Raw genomic sequence first — 22,222 nt, 5'->3', positions numbered from 1 at the left:
CGTACATACTGGATATACATACATATACGTGTGGACACATAAGAACATTTGCATGTATAACTGTATACATGTATTTACGTGAAACATATGTATTTATGCATGCAAAGGCATCATATTTGTATTTATTTTGGCATGATATTCTATTTGTCCGTGTGTATATGTAAATATTATCCATACTTATCTTTGGGAGAAAAATTCTAACACCAATAACTTTTTAAACTGGAATTCATGAATAATGTGATAAATTATAAAGCATGGATGGTGTTGCTTTGTTTTGAGAACAAACAAATCAAATAATATCTTCCTTCAATTATTTGGTTAATGGTTAGTAAGTTTTAACTATAACAGTAGTGCCATATGAAAATTTTTAGGTTCTTTTGTTTGTAATTTATTATGTATTTATATTTGTCAAAGATTGAGGAAAATCATGTCTATGTCTCTTTATTTCTCTCTTAAGTTGTGAAGTGGCTCTAAATTTTTCTCTAGTCACTTGATTTCATTCTATCTCGGGGTTCACCATTCCTCATTTAGTGTAAGATGGGACATGCTGATGGCAATCGATAAGTAAGGATGAGTTTTTTTTTTTTTTTTTTTGATGTTTCAGTCAGATTTATACTATTTTTTTTGTTATCAAGCAACAAATAGGATAGAACTTTACCTTGCTAACTTTCCTATAAAATTGAGCTTTATCTATTCAATAATTATTTTTCTTTTTAAAATTCTGATTTAATTATATACTCTCTTTTATGTAAAGAGAGGGAAGCGAAGCCAATGGACAATTTTGGCTATTTTAGATGGAAGAATCAAGCTAAACATTTTACCTACTCTACATGCAATATGAAAAGTAGGTTCTTATTTTTTCTTTGGTAATCCTAAATCTCTACTTTGTCTTATATGCATTGCATATCTGAATTATATATACAATAGTCACTACCACTCTAATCTTGGTGATATTATATATATATATATATATATACATACAAACAGCATTCGTTAAATCGACCCAAATCGGGTGGTTCGGCCTGCACCGAACTGCCACCAAATCAAGATGGTTTGATAGGTCGGTTCAGCTTATAACCTCCTTGTTAGAAGTGTGCTTTACAAGTCTATTGTTGGTTGACACATTTGTAATTCCAGAGCTTAATTTTGTATTTATAAAACTTTTATTATTAATGAAGGGTAATTTTTATTTTCAATCATATTTATGTGTCCATGATTTGTCTTAGAAATTAATAAAAATGCTTTTATATATTCTTAAGATGTTGAGAATTTGAGACATACATTATTAGTGGTTAGTTTCTAAATGCTCCCGATTGTAGGATTGTCATGGAGAACAGTGATCAATCTATTTAAGATCAGTGCACGAATCATCTCCCTTTCGGACAGATGATTCTCAAGTCTATGGTGTAAGGACACCGGGTTGAGAGTGCAAGTGGTTGTTAGAGAACAACTTACATTGAGCGTGACCAACACGAGAAATCACTTGGATGTCTACACACTCGTTAGTGATTTTCTCGATGCTGCAGTGGTGTGAGTGGTCTTTTGACCTACTGTATGTTGGCTATTCGCAGCGAGACTACTTAGTTTAACTGTATGTTCACTTGATCTCTAGTTATTCGGATCCTTACTATATATGTTGGCTACAGTAGGTTTAGGTTCCTTGTTTGGAGTAGGATACACCTAAATGAAATCTATCGACCTTGGTAGAAAAGGAGTAGTTTTATGCGATTCGCAAGACTGAGTTCAGAAAGTCTTCGACCGAAATAAGTGTAAATACTGAAAAAGAATTTTCACGAAATTCATAAGTGAACTTGAGTTGAGCCAATCTGATATATGATGCATGATGGGGTTTGATGAGTTCTTTATGATCTCCGTCGAGTCGAGATTCACGATAGAAGGATTGAATCACACAGTAACTGCACCTAAGAGTTCAGATTTTTTTTGTTCTATTGGGTTGTCACTACATACTGCTAGGTGTTATTGATGGATTGTGAGAACTCACCAAGGTTATTTTTAGATCAACGATCCTTATTGAATTGAGCTAGAATTGTTTTAGTCCATCGAAAGGAGTTTCGATGATATTGTGATAGAGATCACGATACGTCTCACTATCAGATAGAATAGAATTTGAGGGGTCACACACAAAAGAAGTTTGACCCGATCAACGGTTTGGATCAAAGTCAAATGATCAATTGGATTGATGATTTGAATTAATTTGTAAGTGTTACAGATTTTGTAACTGCTAATTATTAGTAGAGGATCTTAATTGCAAATATTGCAATTTAATTGGGATTGATTAAATTATATATCAAGTCCTAATTAATTTAAATCATATTTAATTTAATTGATCTTGAGTTAATTGGGTTTAATTATCTAAATTAGATTAGGATTTCAATCATGATTGGATTAGATTTGAGTACCTTTCGAATTTGATTTGAATCGGACTCAAATTGGATTCGATTTGAATCAAGATTGAACCCAGTTGGATCTGACCACCTGAGCCCATGTTTACTTGGGCTTCTCTCTCCATCTAGCCGACTAATGGGGTGTGGGGGTGCTGAAATTGTTGCCTCTCTCTTGGTGTACGCGTGAAAGGATGGGGGTGCCAATAGTTGGCGCCCCACCTCTCTAGGACTCCTTGATTAAGATTGATTCTTAATTTGAATTTAAATCAGTTAGGGATCAGATCTTATTAGATTAGGAGTTAAGTTTAGCGTGGAACATTTGTTTGTGTGACAAAAAATCAATATAAAAGGGGTGAGACACGTGAAGGGGATTATTCTCATGCGTGTGTGCTAATTGTTTCTCTTCGCCACTTCTTCATGCCTCCTTTTCTTCCTGTTTCATCTCCACGCCCCACTCCCTTTAGATCAGATTTTAAAGAGAGAAAGAAAAATCAAGAAGGGGTTTTTGATCTTTCTTGGTGATTAGGATCAATCCCTAAAATCTTATATAGGGCTGCTTCAAATAATATAAGGAAAAGGGCCCTGATCCAAACCGAGGAATGAAGCCTGTAAGGAAGCTAGCACTCCGGGGGCTTCAGAGTTTCTGATCAGAATCATCTTTGTGTGGATATCAGCAGAGGCCAAGCACGTGCGTGGTTACGACAGGAACCCTAGATATCCATAGGATCCGATCCGAAGGAGGGAAAAGTGATTTGGTATACCTTCTTTCTTACTATTTTTGATTTCAGATCTGTGTTCATAAATTTATTTATGTATGTTAGATGATCCTAGATGATTAAGATTTTGAATTTGCATGCTTATATCTGAAAAAAAAATTTCATATCTGCTTCCGCTGTAGTTAACGTAACTAGTATAATCTTGCATGCGAATCATCTGCAAACTAGCAGTGGTATCAGAGCCACATTGATCTAACATGTTTTAAATAAATTTTAGATCTGAAATTATGTTCATATGATCTAATTTATTGTTCATATATCTGATATGTGAAAGTTAATTTGATCTAAAATTTAATAGATTACATATTTTGATATGTTAGATTAAATTTCTAGTAGTCTAGTACTTGGATTGGATGCATCACCATGATCGTCCAGTCATAAGAGGAAGTAGGGGTTAAAGCCCCTCACTTACCCAATCAATGGATTCTCTTATGACGTGTAGAGGTGCTGTTTGTGATGATCTCCTATGAAGAAGAGCCGCGAACAGAAGATCCTAGGTGTATCGATACATGTTTTAGATCTAAATTTTATTTTCATGTATATATATTAGATATATGTTTTTGATTAATTTTAGATCGTAAAATTATGATCTAAAATTATACATGTGATATATAATTTGTTGATACATGATCTAAAATTTAATTTTTGTAAAATCTTAAATTTACCTTAGGATCTATTTATATGAAATTCTGAAATTGTGGCTAGCACACCTGTCGAGTCAACTCAGATTCAGTTCGAGTCAACTCGAGTCCTTGGCGAGTCGACTCGAGATCCTGTTGAGCCGGCTCATTTGCATATGAGTCGACTCAATCCTGCAGGCCAAGTGCTACAGTTTCTGTTCGTCATAGATCAGTTAACTCGAGTTCTAGAGCCAGTCAACTCGAGTCTGCAGACAGCAAAATTGTATGTGATACAATACAAATTAGTTTAGATTAAAAATTATTTTGACATTTAAACTAAGCCCATGTTCATAATGTACTTAATTGAGAATGAAGAATTGAAATTAAAAAATCTAAAATTATGAATTTAACATCTAAATTTCATCGCATAAAATATGGGGCTTTGGGTATGGATAGCTTAATTAAGTTAGTTTGAGCGGTTGATCAAATCAAATCAAATATTGATTAGGATTAGGTCAAGTATGCGCATGACCCACCCAATTAATTGTAGTTTGGTCAGATCAATTAACAGCTACATGTTATCGATTAACCTAAAACCTAATTTGGCTCAGTGGTTCGAATCTGGATCAATACGCTAACTTGATCGATTCTAATCAAACAATTTGATATCTAAGACAGGTACTTAGATGGTGGTTCTTTAATTGATTCTGTTGTCTGACCTGACCAATTCGTTGGTGTCTAAGGAAAGCAACGGGGGACTCCCACTTATCTTAACTTACCTGGTCGTTTTGGGAGATTATGTTTTATATTAAGTTACTTGTTGACTCGAGCTAGCTCATGCCACTAGGTTAGTTATAACCGTTATGACTAATTAAGGATGAGACATGAATCTAAATTTTTTCAATCAAATATTAAGTATAGCAGTCTTCCACCATTGTAGAGATACAGGTGTCTTCCTAGCATTGATCGTTTTCGATTGCTCATAGTGGTTCGGTTGTATCGGAAAAGCACAATCACTCTATGGCATTGGATGCCTCGGGATAAAGATGGGGTTGGATTCAATAACTATTAGGTGAGGGATCCAATAACAGCTTTGTGCCCGTCGGTGTACGATGGATCTGATTTAACTAAGAAATATGCCAATAACTGTTAGGTGAGGCTATAGGGTTTAAAGACCGAACCTGCTGCATCTTGCTTAATGAAGCAATGGACAAGGTGTTTTCCACTCATTGGTCCGTACGTTACCAATAACTGTTAGGTGAGGTGCGTGTGGATTAGTAGGAGCACAGTATCCATTAGAAACTGATCGCGTATAGGTTTTCAATTCTCCATCCGAGGAGTATCGGAGACTCATAGAAATAGTGAGTCTTGTTTGTTTATTAAAGTTCCTATAACAAATATTTATAAGTACAAACATCTAATTGAAAATTATTCTCTCTGCAGTTAATTAACCACGTCAAGTTCAAACCCTCTAGCCCAAATCCTTGACACAAATAGGTTGACCGGATTAAACTACAAAGACTAGCTCCGAAACTTGAGAATTATTCTCAGCTCCGAAAAATTGACCTATGTCCTAGATCAGAAGATGCCTGTGTTGCCGGCTCGTCCATCCCCTGATCAACGAGCTATACTTGAGAAGTGGATGGATGAAGACAACAGGACTAGGTGCTATATTCTAGCATTTATGTCCAATGATCTTCAGCACCAGCATGAAGACATGAGGACTGTCAGATAGATTCTGACTCATCATCAAGAGTTGTATGGTGAGCAGAGTTGCGCGGCTCGCTTTGAGATCTCTCGAAGATTTTTCAGAGCAAAGATGCATGATGGGCAGTCCATGCACGATCATTGTCTGACAATGATCAAGGATATTGAGCTTCAAAAGCTCGAAATGAATATGGACAAGGAACTGCAGGTAGATTTGATCCTGTAGTCTCTTCCTGATTTGTATGGGTAGTTCATTACGAACTACCATATGAATAAGATTGATTGTACTTGCCCGAGTTGTTGAATATGTTGGTGACAGTTGAGGGCACCTTGAAAAGTTTAAGGAAAACAGTTCTTACTATGAAACAGGCCTCTTCCAAGAAAAAGTCTACTAGGAAGAAGAAGAATAAGAAGCCTACGAAGAAGCAAAAGATCAAGAGCGAAAGAAAGAAGAAAGCTCCGAAGAAGGCCAACGACAAAGGAAAATATTTTCACTGCAATGTCGAAGGCCACTGGAGAAGAAATTGTCCTGCGTACCCGACGACAGTGAAGAATAAGAAGGATGCATCTTCTGAAGGTACGTCTGAATTGCTCGTAATTGAAACTAATCTAATGGTTTCCTCTTCTTCTGGTTAGGTTCTAGGTTCTGGTTTAAGTGCTCATTTGTGTATTTCTATGCAGGATTTGAAAGAAGTTAGAGGGCTGAGGGAAGGTGAGATCACTTGTTGGCTCAGCAATGGGGCAAGAATTGCTGCTATCGCCGTCGGGACCTACTCTCTGAAGCTGCCGTTAGAATTTAGTTTGCTTTTGAAAAATTGTTATTTTGTACCTGTAGTCGGTAGGAATTTGATTTTTATTTCTGTGCTGGCATAGGATAATTATAATTTTTATTTTAATAAAGACTTGTGCATGGTTTATTTTGAAAATAAATGTGTTGCACATGCCTATTTGATAGACGGTCTTTATCATTTGCATGTGGATGCGAGTATTAACGTTAATGAGCAAATTGTGAATGCCGTTTGGGCACTAAGAGAGGATAGACTTAACAAATTGAAGAAAGATAGCCTTTTGGGGTCACTAACTTCCGAGTCTTATCCAATTTGTGAGTCCTACCTTCAAGAAAAGATGGCCAAACTATCCTTTGTGGGACACGGAAAAGAGCCATTGAGTTATTAGTCCTGGTGCACACTGATGTGTGTGGTCCATTTGATGTATAAGCTAGGGGTGGCTATCTCTACTTTATAACCTTTACCGATGATTACTTATGGGTTTGTGTATTTGATGCATCATAAGTCTGAAATCTTTGAAAAATTTAAAAAGTTCAGACATGAAGTAGAGAAACAAATCAAAAAACCTATAAAGGTTCTTCGATCTAATCGAGGAGGAGAATACCTTAGTAGAAAATTTCGAGCCTATCTTGAAGATAATGGTATAGTCTCACAGTGGACGTCTTTAGGGATGTCTCAGCTCAACAAGATATTCGAAAGGAGGAATCGGGCCCTATTCGATATGGTTCGATCCATGATGAGCTTCACAGGTCTTTCAATTTTTTTCTGGGGACATGCGTTACTTTCTGCTATTCATCTTCTAAATCGGATTTTCTTTAAATCCGTTCCTACCACACTATACGAGTTATGGCATGGTAAGAAATCAAGTCTGGGCTATCTCAAGATTTGAAGATGTTCGGCTCATGTCAAGCGACAGTAGGCGGATAAGTTAAAGGCTAGGTCACTTAGGGCTCGTTTTATAGGGCAACCTCAGGAATCCATGGGATACTATTTTTATCTTTCAGAGGATCACAATGTGATTGTGAGCCATCAGGCCATCTTCTAGGAAAAGGAGTTTATCCAAGATGGAGGTAGTGGGAGGAAGATTGAGTTCGAAGAAAAGATTTTCAAAGAGCATCGAGTCCAAGAGCCTGAACCCATCAGTAAGCCAATTGATGTGGTACCTCCTCCACCTAATAGATCAAGTAGAATCTCCCATCCTCCTGAAAGGTACTTAGGTATTCTTACAGAGGACTTAGAAGAAGCATTCTTTGTGGGAGATAGAGATATTAGGAATGATCCCAAGACCTATGATGAAGCGATGTTAGATGTAGACTCCGAGAAATGGAAGGAAGCAATGAAGTCAGAAATTGACTCCATGCACTCCAAACAGGTTTGGACCTTAGTAGACTACCTGAAGGTATTGTACTTATTGGGTGTAAATGTATCTACAAAAGAAAAATAGGATCGGATGGTAAGATGGACACCTAGAAGGTAAGGTTGGTAGCGAAAGGTTATAGTCAACGTGAAGGCATTGACTATTAGAAAATCTTTTCATCAGTGGTCATGCTGAAATCCATCCAGACTTTGCTTGCTGTTGCAGCTTACCATAATTACGAAATCTGACAGATGGATGTGAAAACTGTCTTCCTAAATGAATATTTTGTGAAAGATATCTATATGGAGCAGTCTATGGATTTCACATCAAGTAATAATGATTACAAAGTCTGCAAGCTGTAAAGATCCATTTATAGACTCAAGCAAGCATCTCGGAGTTGGAACACTCGCTTTAATGATTTGATCAAATTGTTTGATTTCATCAGAAATGAAGAAGAACCCTGTGTACAAAAAGGTCAGTGGGAGCACTGTCACGTTCCTCGTATTGTACGTGGACGACATCCTTTTGATTGAAAATGATATTCTCATACTGACATCGATCAAAGTATGATTGTCAAAGAAATTCTCCATGAAAGACTTAGGAGAAACTTTCTATATTCTTGGTATAAAGGTCTATAGGGATGATCTAAAAGAATGATAGGACTTTCTCAGAAAATGTATATAGAGAAGGTGCTGAAGAAGTTCAGCATGAAAAATTCCAAAAGAAGACTTTTGCCTCTTAGGCATGGTGTTTATCTCTTTAAGAAGATGTGTCTTGACACACCTAAGGATATCCAACGCATGAGTAAGATCCCTTATGCTTCAGCTATAGGGAGCCTCATGTATGTCATGCGGTGTACTCGACCTGATATAGTCCTTGTCGTGAGTATCACGAGTAGATATCAGTCAAATCCAGATGAGGAGTATTGGATTGCAGTTAAGAACATCCTTAAGTACTTGAGAAGGACTAAGGATTGTTCTTGATTTTTGGTGGAGGTTCAGAGCTGAAAGTAGAAAGATACATCGATTTAGATTTTATATCTGATGTCGATGATAAAAAGTCTACATCGGGATGTATTTTTCTATGTAAATGATAGATCGGTTAGTTGGAAGAGTTTCAAACAGTCGGTCATTATAGATTCGACTATGGAGCCGATTGCCGCCTTTAAAGCTATTAAGGAAGCATGCTGGTTCAAGAAGTTTATTGTGGAGCTGGATGTGATGCCATCAGATGTCATTGCACTGTACTATGACACTAACGGCACCATAGCTCTTGCTAAGGAGTCCAGGTCTCACCAGAAGTCCAAGCATATAGAGCGGTGGTTCCACATCATACACGATTACCTCGAGAAGAAGTTCGTCGAGGTGTAAAGAGTTGACTCCGCGTAGAACGTGGTGGATCCGCTGACGAAGCCTCTTAGCCAGTACAAGATCGAAGCTCACCTTGAGAAGATGGGTCTTAGGTATATGGTCAATTGGCTTTAGATCAAGGGGGAGTTTGTTAGAAGTGTGCCATAGAAGCCAATTGTTGGCTGACACATTTGTAATTTCAGAGCTTAATTTTGTACTTATAAAATTTTTATTATTAATAAAAGATAATTTTTATTTTCAATCATGTTTATATGTCCATGATTTGTCCTAAAAATTAATAAAGATGATTTTGTATATTCTCAAGGTGTTGAGAATTTGAGACATACATTATTAGTGGTTAGTTTCTAAATGCTCTCGATCGTAGGATCGTCATGGAGGACAGTGATCAATCTATTTAAGACTGATGCATGGATCACCTTCCTTCCGGATAGATGAGTCTCGAGTCTGAGATGTAGGGATATTGTGGTAAGAATGCAGGTGGTTGTTAGAGAACAACTTGCACTGAGCGTGACCAACATGAGAAACCACTTGGATGTCTACACACTCTACATTGGTTTTCTCGATGCTGCAGTGGTATGAGTGATCTTTTGACCTATGGTGTGTTGGCTATTCATAACGAGGCTACTTAGTTTGACTGCACGTTCACTTGGTCCTTAGCCATTCAGATCTTTGTTGTGTATGTTGCCAATAGTAGGTTCAGGTTTGTTGTTTGGAGTAGGATACACCTAAATGGAATCTATCGATCTTGGTAGAAAAAGAATAGTCCTATGCGATTTGCAAGATTGAGTTCAGAAAGTCTTCAGCCGAAGCAAGTGTGAATACTGAAAGAGTTTCCACGGGATTCACAAGTGAACTCGAGTTGAGCCGATCTGACATATGACTAATGATGGAATTTGATGAGTTCTCTATGACCTCCGTCGAGTTGGGACTCATGGTAGAAGGACTAAATTGCACGGTAATTGTACTTAGGAGTTCAGATTTTTTCTATTCTGCTGGATTGCCACTATATGCTGCTAGGCATTATTGATGAATTGTGAGAACTCACTAGGATTGTTTTCGGATCAACGATTCTTATTGGGTTGAGCTAGAATTGTTCTAGTCCATCGAAAGAAGTTTTGATGATACTGTGATAGAGATCACGGTATGTCTCACTACCAGATAAACTAGAACTTGAGGAGTCATATACAAAAGGAGTTTGATCCGATCAACGGTTTGGATCAAAGTTAAATTATCAATTGGATTGATCATTTGAATTAATTTATAAGTGTTACAAATTTAGTAACTATTAATTGTTAGCAGAGGGTCTTAATTGCAAATGTTGCAATTTAATTGGGGTTGATTAAATTATAGATCAAGTCCTAATTAATTTAAATCAGATTTAATTTAATTGGGTTTGATTTATTCAAATTAGATTTGGATTTCAATCCTGATTGGATTAGATTTGATAGCTTTTCGAATTTGATTCGAATCTGGCTCAAATTAGATTCGATTTGAACCTAGATTGAACCCAATTGGATTTAACCATTTGAGCCCATGTTTACCTAGGCTTCTCTCTCCATCTGGCCGACTAATGGGGTGTGGGGGTGCTGAAATTGTCGCCCCTCTCTTGGCATACGCGTGAAGGGAGAGGGGGTGCCAATAGTTGGCGCCCCACCTCTCTAGGACTCCTTGATTAAGATTGATTCTTAATTTGAATTTAAATCAGTTAGGGATCAGATCTTATCATATTAGGAGTTAGTTTTGGCGTGGAATATTTTTTTGTGTGACAAAAAATCAATATGAAAGGGGTGAGGTGCGTGAAGGGGATTATTCTCATGCGTGTGCGCTAATTGTTTCTCTTCACCACTTCTTCTTCATGCTTCCCTTTCTTGTTGTTCCATCTCCACGTCCCACTCCCTCTAGATCAGATCTTAGAGAGAGGCTTTAGAGAGAGAAAGAAAAATCAAAAAGGGATTTTTGATCTTTCTTGGTGATTAGGATCAATCTTTAGAATCCTATACAGGGCTGTTTCAAGTAATATAAGGAAAAAGATCCTGATCCAAGTCGAGGAACAAAGCCTGCAAGGAAGCTAGCACTTCGGGGGCTTCGGAGTTTCTGATCGGGATCATCTCCGTGTGGATACCAACAGAGATCGGGAACATGCATGGCTACAACAGAAACCCTAGACATTCGTAGGATTCGATCTGAGGAAGGAGGAAAAAGTGATTAGGTATACCTTCTTCCTTACTATTTCTAATTTCAGATTTATGTTCGTAAATTTATTTATACATGTTAGATGATCTTAGGTGATTAAGATTTTGAATCTGCATGCTTAGATCTGAAATTTCTTTTTTTCATATCTGCTTTCGCTGTAGTTAACGTAACTAGTATAATCTTGCATACGACTCACCTGCAAACTAACAGCTCTCCCACATCCAGTCGAATTTTTGAGAGAGCACTCACTCGCTTGTCTCACTTGGTTGCTTGTCTCGCTAGCTCTATCTCTCTCCCTCTTCGACACCAATCAATGTCGACTGATGTCAAGTTAAGCTTCCCCTATCTCCCCCTTTCTCTCTCCCTCTTCCCTTCCTCTCTCTTCCTCTCTATCCTCGTTCCCCGTCTCTGTGAGACTCACCCTTGTCTCACTCGATCGCTCATCTTGTTCTACCCTCCCTCTTCGACACTAATCGATGTCGATCGATGCCAAGGTAAGCCTCCCCTCTCTCTCCCCCCCTTTCTCCCTCCTTCCCTTCCTCTCTCTTCCTCTCCCTCCTCCCTCTTCCCCCTCTTTGATAGCCCCCCCTCTCTCTCTCCCATGCCAAGTGGTGTGGGGTAGTATAGTAGACCTTGCTTAAAACCTTTCTATCTTCTTCCACTTCCCCAATCCCCTGTCAAGTTGCCATCACTCCTAATCACTAGTTTTATATGATCACCCGCATTCCTTTTGCTCCATCAATCCACTACCATCTGGTTCTCAACCCCTTCATAGCCTTTACCACTTCTACTATGGCCCAATTCCCTCACCATGTTGCAATCATTTAGCTGCTAGATTGGACATGGATTTATTGGTCGGCAGCATGCCACTCCATCCTGAAGGTCAAGTTCTTGAAAATACTATAGCAATGTCGTGGAAAGTGAGCTTCTAGAATTAGGCATAGATTTTGGCTTGTCATTGAAGGTTGGAGCAGAGTTATGCTGGGTTTTGTATTCAGCATTAAACATGTTTAGGAGTAAGAAGTGTCAAAATAGTAGCAAGCAATGGACCAAGCAGAAGGCAAGGGGCTTAGTGGTGATGGGCGTGGACAATTGACGAGCCATCACTCATATTATCAATCTTAGGGAAGCAACCTCGCTAGACCATGCTATCCATCATACTCATGATCATAGTGAAGGGCTCTAGCCAGATTTTTCCATCCTCACATTATTGAGGGCCCCTTTGGGTCTCTTCTTGTCAACTTATTGAATACTTAATTCAACTCAACTAAGCCTTAATCATAAACTAGTTGGGTCGGCTGTCTGAATCCCTTTCCTCTATTTTGCTTTGTTTAGAGCAACATTTTCTAGAAAATGTAACAATCTGAATTCCTTCTTTACGACTAAATCACATGCAAATTTCAGGCTACCTCTATCACTCTTTTCTTTTATGTGTTAAATCACTCCTTTGTATTGGTGCATCCCTCCATCTATGTTGTAAATGTCAAAACCATCAAAGTCATCCTCTCAGTTTGTCCCAATTTGTGCTATCTCTGCCTTTCTATGGATGATTTCATTTTTTGTTCTATCTTTTCTTGCATTACCATATAACCATGTTGTTGCATGCGCATGCTATTTTCTAACTGTCTAATATTCTATATCATAAACTAGCTAGTGTATGCCTATCCTATAGAATTTTTTCTTCAACTTGGGAGATATCCTACAATCACATAATATCCAATTGCATTTCTCTATTCTATCTAAGTTGTTTTAATCTTAAGGATAATATCCTTTCATCTCCCTTTTCTTATGAAATGCTAAATACTAAAAATGATCACTCTTGGAACTTCATGATCCGTATTTTTCACTTCATCTTCATCTTTACTTCTAATTTTAGTTAAATTATATTTTATGTATTTTGTCTTGGCTCTATTTTATCTAAAACCTTTAGATTCTTATGCATTTCTCAATAATTCCAACTTATGATCTATGCCAATCTTAGTTTCATCCATTAAGACTATAATATCTGCAAATAGCATGCACCAAGGTGTATCGTCTCGAATATGCCTCTTGAGTTCATCAACAACCAGCATAAAATGGTAAGGACTTGTAGCAAATCTTTGAAGTAAACCTATTGTGATTAGAAACTATTATTATTACAGTGTTACTACCAATAATTCTCACATTAGTAACCACTCCATTATACATGCCCTTAGTTATATTAGCATATCTAATGGTTACTCGTTTCCCTTTTAACATCCACCATAATGTTCTATGAGAATTATATCATATGCTTTCTTTAAATTGATGAAAACCATATAAAGATCTTATCTCTTTTTTCTCCTTATTTCTCTATTAACCTCCAAGTAGGAAAATAGCTTCGATAGTTGACCCTCCTAGCATAAAATCACAGTGGTTCTCTGATATTTGTGTCACATCTTAATTTGTGCTCAATCACCCTCTCCAAAGTTTCATAGTATGAGTCCTGAATTTGATAGCATGATAGTTAGAGGAATTTTTAATATCACCTTTATTCTTATAAATCAGTACTGTAGTACTTTATTCATCAGGCATCTTCTTTGTCTTTAAAATCTTATTAAATAAATTGTACTTCTATGTCATTCAAACACTTTGAAACTTGTATAGGGATTCCATCATGTCTAACCATTTTTTTATTTTCATCTTTTTCGTAGCCTCATTTATCTTCTCTAATTCTGTGTATACATAATATTTATATCCTCCATGGAACTAGTAAGTAGTAAGGCATTCTAAATCATTTACATAACTTCCAATAAGTAGCTTATCAAAATAACTCCATCTTTCTCTGATCTTGTCCTCCTTAGTTGAAACTTTTTGATTTACATCTTTGATACATTTGACCTGAGTCAAGGATAAGTTTCTTTAAATGTCCTTGATGATAGAATGGTTGGATTCATCGTCCTTTTTTAGAAAAATATTTTAGCAACTTCTTTTTCTTTACATATATGTAAAAAAGCATTTACTAAACATGGTAGTTTATCAAAGTAACATATTCCATATTTACTTGAAAATAATGTAGTCCATACTTGTATAAACATTTTCATCATTCAAACTAATATAAAGTAATCTATACTCTGTACTCCATATAATAATATCAACTTTACAAACTACAAAATAAAACACTCATCTTTGGAAGGTCAACATTTATCACAAAATAAAAGTAAAAAAGCTTTCCTCATCTCTAAAGGCATCAGGAAATATCTAGGAAATATGATAGGATTCTTAAAATAGGTATATGACACATCTTAGCAGTATCCAAAAGCTTCAGGTATTTGATACCTGTTTGGTATGGATGTGCCATGCAATTTCAAGTATGTATGCTTCCTAGAATATTGTTGGATTTATTCTTTGGGGATACTAGGAGGTAGAGGACTCTTCTTTAAGCAACAATAGTGTCCTTATTATATCTCTTCACACAAATATCTCAACTCTAAACTAGGATTGGCAATATAGATAGTTTGGCATTGAGTCCAATCCGAAAAAGGTTGGGAATTGCCCAGCTTGAAGCCCACTTAAAATTGACAAGATCAGAGCAATCAAGTGACACTCAACCTACATATATTAGGTTGGACTTTAATTGACGTAAAAACAATAAACAATCAAAATCTCTCCTTGGATGAGAAGTTACTGAGGTGTTAAATTTTTGAAGCAACAAAGAAGTATCGATTTGCTCCTTTGTATTGCCTTTATTTGACATTGCAGAAACCCAAGACATTAGTATTTAACAGTTTAGAAGATCATGGTTTTGGAATAACATGACAAGGGCCTTTTCAATGATTTCTAATATGGTATTTCGTATTGATCCGAACCGGCCGGTACACCCCATACCATACTGTACCAGTGGGAAACCGGTTTGGTTCAGGCCGATTTTTCAGAAAATGATCTGAACCGGACCTGAACCATCTGGTACCGGGCAATTTGGTCCAGTATGGGACGGTACAGCATCGGTACGGTGCGGTATGGCATTAGTACGGTGTGGTTTTCTTTCTTTTTTTTTGGCTGTTGGATGAAATATTTTTGATTTTTTTATTGATTGTATGGGGTGGTATGGTACGGTACTATACTGTACCATACCATACTGACCGGCAATCGGCACAGGTTGCGGTATCGAGTCTGCGAACCTTAGTTTCTAACTCTAGAAATCATTTGATCTGACACCAAGGTTTCAAAGATAGGAAAGAAAACTCAAAGGACAAGGAGATTGGAGCAGATCCCCTTGGACATTGTGAGGGTTGGTCAATGCCCAATCTTAAGAGAAGTAATTAAAGATTCATAAGATTACAACCAAGGTATGCCGTCTCGATATTGAACTCTGTATCAGTGCCACCTTGTTATTGTGTCAGTATGCACGATACAGGGGCCGGTTCACCATACTGAGTATCGATACACCTCCGTACACTATTGAGAGGGTTGGTCAATGCCCAATCTTAAGAGAAGTAATTAAAGATTCATAAGATTTCAACCAAAGTATGCCATCTCGATATTGAACTCTGTATCAGTGCCACCTTGTTATTGTGTTAGTATGCACGATACAGGGTCCGGTTCACCATATTGAGTATCGATACACCTCCGTACTATATACAGATACCAAACCAGTACATTACAGTATGCCCCATACTGTTGGTTTGGTATGGTATGACATATCTTGATTGCATCAAATGTTTGTCTTCGCTTGGCAATGCTACCACCAACTTGCTATGCTATCAACGAGATTTCCCTGTGCTTCACTATGATTGAGAGGTTGGTAGCTTTTCCATCCATGGTTAGCCCACCAACTTCTATCTCCTCCACTTCGACCTGCCCTTGCTCTTGATTTTGGTAGCAATATGTGCACTTTTGCCACATGGATGGTGCCTCCACTATCACCATCATCCTCATAATTGTTAGTTAGTGTCCTGTCCATACCTCATTCCAATAGCATGGTGCTTTGCATGACCTTGCGGACCAGTTGAGTCTATCAACCGGTCTGCTTAATAGTGGGTAGGCTTTAGGCTGACCTAGATTTATTAATGTCGAAGAAACCCTCACTAGAATCAGTCTTGTAGATGGCTCAAGTGAGTTGAGGGGCCTTAGTTGCAAACTTTTAGCACTACCATCAACCAAGTGTATCCCTCTATGAATCTTTAGCAGCTAATTTTGATGACTCGAGTTGGAATTCTGCTTGTAAAAGCTCTCTTTTACCTGCTGATTGCCGGATTATTTGTGCTATTCAAAACTCCCCACCAAAAGCTTTCATTGGCTAGTTGAGGAACTGAGCACCTCCTTCAATATAAACATTTTTTACAGAAAATATATCATAAATAAAATTGATTTAAACTCTGGAATCATAAGAAATTTCAATTATTTATCAGTTTTTGCAGTTTAATAAGAGATTGCATTGAGAACTAATTTGGTTTCAAAAGGATTTTTCTTATTGGGTTTTTAAGAACTCTAATGAAGGGATTGGAAGACAATCCCTAGAAACTGGAAAAGGAAATCACTAGAAACTTTGTATCCTAGAATTCTTGGTGTAAAAGGGTTCTCTCTCTCTTTCTCCCTCTCTCTCTCTCGCCCTCTCTTTTTAGTGTTATCTCAAGTAAGATTTTGCTAACTCATTAATATACTAAGAAACCAGCCTATTTTTGCTATTTCAAGATAAAATATGCTAAGGATTCGTTGTAGGACTGACCTCTATGGCGTACGTTTCTGCTTTTGAGTCATTTCAAAGTAAACTGTTCTGTTTAGTTGATATTACGTTACATTTTACTTTCTAGATTAAGTACAAAAGGCCTAATAGTGGCAATATAAACCTAAGATCATTCTTTGCTTTTATTGTCCATCGTACGTGCTTTATTTAAGGGATCTAACAAGTTCTTTGAAATAAAAAGGTAGGACATCGGTTGCCTACATTGGACTTTGAACTTGACAAGCAAGGAGCCAAAATACTAATCAGTCATGAGTCATTCCTCCATATTTTAAACTAATGATTTTTTTTTTCCCAAGCAAAAGATGCTTTGAACCATGGGCCTGGATGAGACGATATCATACCAAGCATCCCTCTTAACTGTAAGACAATTGATTGATTTCAATATGTAAATTTATGTCATCAAGAAATAATTAAGAAGTTGCAGGTATTGTCATTGTCATGCCCCAACCTATCGGCATGAGCCGAGCGCATGACATATGGCCATACATCCAGTAGTATTTGGCTGCACAAGACATGTAAGGCCCACCAAATTTTCTTAATTTCAAAAAGAATATATCATGTAATGATAAGCAAGCAATGGCAATACAGGGCATCTGTGCACTCTATCATGATAGTTCAAATAACCAAATTTTGATGATTTTGATAATCATTTATGTCAAACATCAGGGATTTTCATTAATGCCAACTCCAATCACTACCAGACTATACATAGATTTTGATCAGTTCATTATTAAAATTTCAAATTGGATAACCATGTCTGGACCCTAAACTTTTGAAGTACACCACCCAAAGCCAGTTCGCACTACTCCTTGGCATGTGGAAAGGAAAAGAAAATGAATAGTGAGCTAACAGCCTAGTTTCTTACCTCTACATTCTTGTTGGAACAAGTAATGTAATATACAAAGAAATATTCAAGTAAATACAGATATCATTAGTAATTGTAAAAGAAAGTAAATTTGCTGATTCCAAGGAGTTTCGGAAATCCATAAAAATGTTTAGCTACTTAATGATTTGACTTTAAAAAAAAAACTAGAATAAAAACTAGATTTAGTGCATGTTATGGAGAAAGCCCATTTTTATGAACTTTTCAATAACAAATATTTACAATCAAGGTGTGTGATACTTTTTTTATAATTTTTTTTAATAAAAAAATTTTACAATCAAGGTATGCCATACTGTGCCAAATTAGGCAGTACAAGACATACTATATTTTCTTGGTTCGGTTCCGGTACACATCATGTGGGGCATACCAACATTCGGTATGCTGAACTAGCCTCCCTACCGGACGTACTAACATTGTGACAAGATGGTACTAGTTAGGGCCTGATATTGAGATGGTGTATCTTACAATTTTCGTCCTCAACCTTTGCGATTGTGGTCACATTAGTCCTATGACAAAGTCTAAAAGAGACTAATTCTTATATACATGATTTGCCAGCAATCAGCCCCATTGGCTAGGTCCAGAAGGGACTAACTCTAAAGAAGGGAATAACTCTAAACATATGTTTGCAAGCACTTAGGCCCCCTACTAGGTGTTCCTGGAAGAAACTAGTTTTTGAACATATATAGGCCTAAATCAATGTCCGATTAGATAGTAACTATTAAATCCATTTTAACATTAGTTTTGTAGTCATACACTAGGCAAAAAGCTTCCATCGTGAGCGTCCAAATAGGATTTGACAATTCATTTCATACATTTCCATCATGTAAGATCAATCATGTTGCTCCTGATACACAAAATAACATTTGTTTTCATGCGTAAGTTGAGATTTTCATGCTTGATCCATGTTTTAAAATCTCTTTTTTATGCAAGGTAAACATAATAGTTAATTTCAAACATGAAATTTCTATAAATAATTTTTATAAATTCGATTTCGGGAACTATTATAGTCAAGGTTTACTGAACTGGTACCAAGAGGAGTATCGTTAGTAATTGGTTTGGCATGGTACAAGACCATACCATACCATTCCAGGGCATATCAAAACAAGGAGAGCTTGAGAGAGAGAGGAAAAGAGGGAGAGAGACAGAGGTCGAGAGAGAGGGCTTGAACAGCTCTCCTTGTCATTGTTGCGGGGGGGGGGGGGGGGGGGGAGGCTGAGAGAGAGGGCTCGAGCAGCCTTCCTTATCGATGTCGGGGGGTGCAGGGTAGGGGGGTTTTGGTGGACGGGGGGGGAGAGAGGGAGATAGCAATTTATTTGGCAAGCTAGGGATGACAACAGAGGGGTTAGGGTTTTGAAGGGGGAGGGGTGAATGAAGTGGATGCTAGATAGTGAAGAGGAAACAGAGAATGTTCTCAATAAGTCCTAGTCCATTTACATTGAATCGGTCCCTCAAATAGTGTTGGTAACCAATTGATCTGGTTTGGTTTGGTGCACCCCAAACTAGATGGTTTGGCACAATTTGGCAAATCGTGATTATAGGTATTTCCCAAATATAAATTTAACATGAGGCAAAATAAATTTCAAATTATATCATAAGAAACGCATGATAAAAATGCTATGATGGTAGAGGTACTTACAAGTCTAGGTTGACAAGGTACAGAAGCAGCCTCCTAACAAGACTACACAAGGCTTAAAACAAATACATCAAAACGTTAGGCTTCCTTTCAAAATCCTTACACTTCCTAAAATCTAAACTTTCCTTCACTTTTAGATGTTCAAGTGATCTCATTGGGTTGTGACACCCTTTTTGGGCTCCACAACCTAGAATCCTCCCGGATCAAGGGTGATGACCTTGATCTGCTAATTGGTGGCTCTTCCTTTAGATGGTAGGATGGAGATTTAGGCACACATCTCATAGCTTAGCTTAGGATCTAGGTGTCCCATCTATCTGCTGATTTGGAGGTTGATCTAAAGATTTAATCTATTTAAAAGTGGCAGAAAAATAAGTATTGCATAGTAGGGGGGTTAGTAGTTACACATGGGGCTTGACCCCTATGTTAGATGCTTCTCAGAGATTGAGGGCCCTAGCCTCCTAATCAGATGGAGATTGTCACCTACAAGTCAAGAGAGGTGTTTCGTAGAGAAAGAAGGCCATCAGGTTGAATCGAGAAAGAGAAGGAGAAAGAATCAGGGGGTTTCAACTAGGAGAGTGAATGAATTGGCGGAGTGGGGTAGAATTGGTGGAGAGGTGTTCAACCAAGAGAGAGGGAAAGACCAGTGGCTGGGGGGTATTGGTCAATGGGGTAGCCAAGGTCTAGTGAGGTGATGGAGGGCCCCTGGACAGCAACAAGCGGCAGCAAGTTAGGCCACATGAAGGGGAAACGGGGGAACCCTATTTGATGCTTGCTTGATTGTGAAATCTGTTGATCGGGAATTGATGATAGAGGGAACCATATTGATGATTGGAAAGGGAAAGGGAGTGAGAGATATCAGGTGAGAAACAGGGGAGGTGGGAAGCAGAGGTCAATGGGGACTTGAGGAGAGAGTCTGCAGGGGAGAGGACTATGACAGCATCTAGTGGTGGGGTAAAACTAGGATGAATTTTTGATTCAGAGAAACAGGGGAGGAAAAGGGAATAAAAAACTAAGGGAGAATCGATTCTGCATTCGCCTCTGCCCACACTAGCTCACCTGAGCGGTGAATCTGCTGGTGGACATGCCAGAAGTAAACATGGTAAGCTACCCACCTCTCGGGGGGCAAACAGGGAAAGCCAGCCTATTAGGCTAGCTAGCTTGAAATGGGAAGAGAGGTGGCGATCATGGAGATGCCAACCTATTTGGGATTGGGATGCCCCAACACGGAAGGGCTTCAGTGATGTAGGAAGTCTTGATAAGTTGGATTGATGCTAGAATATCTTTCAGAAAAAGCATAAGTTTTGAAAATGTCCACGTAGTTTAAATACCTGGCTATGTTCTTATGCTACTTTAAGAACTTGTGATGATGTGACGCGCCAGAGAGTTTCTATCATTAACTGGGCGGCATTACATTTGCAAATTTTCTTGGAAAAAACAGTTGTTTCTGTACTGTACATCTGATGGCTTTTGTTCTATCTCCAGTTCTTCCAGAGAAAGTGGAGAGAGTAATGTTGTAAAGTGAGATGAAGTTCAGCATAACTAGTGAAAAGTATCAAGTTGACTATTTATAATTTGAAAAGGTGGGGCCTTGATAACACCTATACATAAGATGGTAAGTTGAGGAGTCTCTTCCAAGTATGCATAACAGATAATTGTAATGTCTGTTGACAGCGCCTTTTGATTTTTTCAGTGCAACTTTTTACTTGAGAAATGTAGTGATAGTTGAGGAATATAAGATAAAATGCTCGTTGATGGTGTCTTCTTCAAAAATAGATTGGGCATTACAGGGTGCCTAGATTTAAGACAAGTATGGATTCTGTTGCCTATGGCAATGTGCTAGTGAGTTTGGCTCCAAAAGAATGAAGCGAATCGTCCTATCCAAGAGTAAGGTGGTCCCCGGAATTGCTAAAGTCGTCATATCACCACGGGAAGAATGTTTCTGTGCTGCTGCTTCCTCCAAGTCCGGCAAGCTTCTTTGTTTGAAGGATTCCTGTTCTTTTTAAATTTAGTCTTCAAACTTTTATATGAAACTTCTTTCGCATTTGTTTCTCCATAGACACAAATATATATATATATATATATATATATATATATATATATATATATATATATTTTAAAATTTAGTCTTCTAACTTTTATATGAAACTTCTTTCGCATTTGTCTCTCCATAGACACAAATATATATATATATATATATATATATATATATATACAAGGGCGGCTCAACACATTTGGAGCCTAAAGTTAAAAATTATTTTTTTCGTTTTCTCCTACACTACCGCAAACATAACCTTTTATGATCTGCCACATGTCCCTGGTCTCTGGAAAAAAAAAAAAAAATCGATCGATGCCACAGATCTTTCATCTTCCACTGCTCCTTGCCATCGGTGACTGTGACCGATCGATTGGCCGTCGACGACTGCTCAGGGTCTTCGTGAGCGACGTCGTTCATCTTTTCGCTCGCGGACCAAGCGGGAAGGGAGGACTTGGCCACTTGGGGTAGGGGCCTTCCGAAAAATGAAAAAAAAAGAAACCGGTCTTCCAGTTTCAGGACTAGGGGCAGGGGCCTTCGGTCCTTCATCCTTGGAAGAGTTTGATGCGCAGCGTCAGTGGCTGGCGGCCCGGCACTGTTCATCTTCTCGCAGGAGCTGCAGGACGAGCGGGGGGGGGGGGAGGGGGACTTGGGGGCAGGGAGGGGCCTTCCGACTTTCGAAAAATGAAAAAAAATCATCTCTGGCGGCCCGACGCCCTGAGCGGGGGGGGGGGGGGGGGGTGGGAGCGGCGGG

General features: G+C 38.1%; 1 protein-coding gene across 1 annotated transcript in view; it reads left to right on the top strand.

Annotated features, from left to right (window-relative positions):
- LOC105032538 (uncharacterized) overlaps positions 1 to 21,466 on the top strand; it is a 67,832-nt gene extending 46,366 nt beyond the window's left edge. The window contains exon 10 of the mRNA XM_073246998.1: positions 20,919 to 21,466. The gene's annotated coding sequence lies outside the window, so the exon portion shown is untranslated. The remainder of the gene's footprint in view (positions 1 to 20,918) is intronic.
- The last annotated feature ends 756 nt before the right edge of the window (positions 21,467 to 22,222 follow it).

This window comes from Elaeis guineensis, chromosome 12 (genome assembly GCF_000442705.2).
Source record: "Elaeis guineensis isolate ETL-2024a chromosome 12, EG11, whole genome shotgun sequence".
NCBI lineage: Eukaryota > Viridiplantae > Streptophyta > Magnoliopsida > Arecales > Arecaceae > Elaeis > Elaeis guineensis.
This window is presented reverse-complemented; position numbering and strand designations above follow the sequence as displayed.